The sequence below is a fragment of the Coregonus lavaretus genome, assembly GCF_964263955.1.
Source record: "Coregonus lavaretus genome assembly, chromosome: 13".
NCBI classification, from domain to species: Eukaryota; Metazoa; Chordata; class Actinopteri; order Salmoniformes; family Salmonidae; genus Coregonus; species Coregonus lavaretus.
This window is the reverse complement of record NC_140000.1, coordinates 46,639,843-46,643,057: the sequence shown is the minus strand read 5'-3', so window position 1 is coordinate 46,643,057 and position 3,215 is coordinate 46,639,843.

Here is a 3,215-nt window from a genome sequence, read left to right as displayed (position 1 = left end):
TGCATTTTTAGTTTGCATGTTTTTCACAACATATATTTAAAATGTATTAACACATTGGAATGGCAAATGTAATTGATTCATCTTGTGTAAAACTTTCAGTAGGGTAGCCAAAGCCAGGTTGAAGAGGACCCTAAGTGGAGGTCAGTCTAGGGCCAGAGAAGTGAGGGGAACATCAGAGACCATCATTACACATCCACACTGCTCTGGATCTTTAAAAAATTGGAAAGTGGGACTTCTCCCTGACAATAAAAGAAGCCAGGTGCCTGTACACCCACGTCCGGCATTGTAAACACCACTCTCCCTGCTGTAAATGTCAGGCATAGGTAGGCGCTGCACAGCGCTCGCATGACTCATGCCACTGTATACAGACTCCCAAGATGCTATTTATCTTCAGCCCTCCCCTGCCCCGGCTATGGCCTGACCGCTTCCCTCCTTTAAGGGTAAGAGTATGACAAGACGCAGACTCTACTTTCCTCTCTTCTCTCTGGTTCCAGACAGACAGAGTTGTCATTCATATAGGCTGTTCCACTGCTCTGTGTATTGTAACCTTCCATTCTGTCTCATCATGTGCCCTGTTCTAATGAATACAACATCGTGGTAAACAAAGTGCCCAGGCCCAAGGTCACTGTGGCTGCTTTACACAGGCAGCCCAATTCTGATATTTTTTCCACTAATTGGTCTTTTGACCAATCACATCAGATATTTTCACATCTTTTACAGAGCTGATGTGATTGGTCAAAAGACTATTGGGGATTTGTTTTTATTTATTGGGCTGCCTGTGTAAACGCAGCCTGTGAGTCTTCACACATTAAATGCTTCAGGTGTCAATAGCAGAAACACAGATGAACAAATCCTATAAAACCACTCTGACTGTTTATTTCCATTGACATGCTGCTCTGTCAACTGCAATGCCACGATAAATCATGAGAAAGCAAACAACCACAGACTCAACCAATACACTGCAGGTCAGACAGTCGGACGCTTAATGTCAAAGAGGCTCCCCACTTCCTCTATCCCACGTGAACAGCAGGACCATTCCCATCATCCCCAAGCCCAAAGTTCCTCAGCACCACTGAGCCATGTGGCTCTCTGTGGTCAGCACTGACCTTCAGGCCAAATCTGATGGACATTCAGCTGCTTGCAACAAATATGGTGGTAACACATCCGTTTGTGTAACTGCACTGAGTTTGCGATTTAGTGGTGTTTTTCTCTAATTATAAAAGTGCGATTTTAGAATGTCAAAGGTTGAATGGGCTAATTGGTTGATCATTTTCATCTTTGTCAATTGTCTGAACGTTGACTTCGCTGCTCAATTGTGTTTTTACCTTTATATTCCACCTGAGGATGCTGTTGAGCAGAGCTTTAGAACAGTGGATGAGGTGAACCATTTTATTGATTGAGAGACTTGACGTTATCGGTGCATTTGAAAGATAGACACTGATACGACCATGGTTCAAAAAGCTTTACACTGTTCTATAACCCATCAAGCTACTGCTACAGATGGAATATGGCAACTCGACAACACTTTTCATCTTTCTCTTTGTTTATTTTTGACTTGTGCGTCAACGTTTAGTGTGCCTCATGTGGATTGCTCAGATTGCACAGGATGCCCTGGATCAGATCAACATGGCATGTGCGTCAACGTCCCAAATAAATAGATGTTGTGGTGGCTGTATTTCATTACACACACTAACATCTCTGTTCAATGACTAAGAGTAATTTCCTTATGCAACATTACTCCTTCAGGTCTCCTTTCTGAGCTTTTCTCACTGCTACTAGGCAGCAGTGTGTGTTTATGTTAATGTGTGTGGGGGCGGGGGTCTACCTAGTTGAAAAGGGCTACCTCCTAATTCTATGAAAATAAAGTATTTAAAAAAGTGATTAAGACATAATCTGGTGGCCAGGCAAAGGGAGATGTATGATAATGTATCTCAATGAAGCATTGATGCAGGACATTGGATAAGGACTCACTCTACATGCCTCTATCTGAGACACTCGACTGCCGTTCATCAACTCAGTTTTGGAAGCAGCTCATTTCCCCTGATCTCTGTGGAGTTCTGACCTGATTTCTCCCACAATGAATTGGACTGCTCTCTTTGCTTTGTCATCAAATGGGTTACGGGGAACTAGAGACAGACAAACTGAAAAAAAAGAAACATTACAGTAGGCTACTACAATGTCTGCACAATGTTGAAACTTGACGTGTACGTATAAGCGACCGCAGCAGTACTTTCAGCAATAGACACACTTTCTGTCTATGATGACCACTCTTCCAGAATCCAAATTGCAAGCCCAATTGCCACCATCATTGCATGCCCTCCTGTAACTGGAGCAATACAAATAAATGATGCGCAACATGCACATGGACAAATCAGCAATTGCCTGAAAATAATGTTGTTGTTTTTTATTGGAAAAATGAATGCATCCCATAGAAGAGAGAAGTTGAGGCCATTTTTGTGAGAAAGAGAAAGGCAAATGAGATTAACGCTAAAAGCGGCAGCGTATTTTTTGCTTAAAAGCACCAACGGGGGTCGTTTTTGAGAGACACTGTCTGCCAAGCAGTAACACTATTTATTTTATTAACCTTTTGTAACACAAGTAAATGGTTTAAATTCACCAAAATAAGTATATATTTTAAAAATGTCACACATTTATAGTCAAATGTAATGTTTCTAAATAAACGTTTTTGTATGTTTTTCATGTTTTGAACAGATATTTGGATCAATTTCATCCATAGACAATTGTTAAGAAAATGTGTCTGTTATTCATTCAAAGTGTTGTGTTTCTGTGATACTCAGAGCTAACCTGACATACCGGTACCACCTAAGATGGCCCATGACATGTCATTTCTTTTGTAGTTTGCACTTGAAAGCAACATTTGTTTGATGCAATGCATACAACATAGGCTCAACAGCGAAAGCTGTAGTAAAACATAGTGTTTCTAATACATAGTTTTAACAGGGTATTACATTATGATGACAGAGGGTTCAATAAATATTTATTACAATATGTATTTTATAAGTTATAATTAGACTGACTACCAGCACCATACACTTATTGAAGGCTTAATAAAAAAAATATATAGTCTTCAACATTTTATTTACAGACACTTGTTTTCAGACACTTGTTTTCTATCCTACTTCCTGTCTCTTGTTTACTTATAGTTGTCCCTCTTTCTTCATTGAACATTGCTCATCCATCCAGCGGAAAACAAT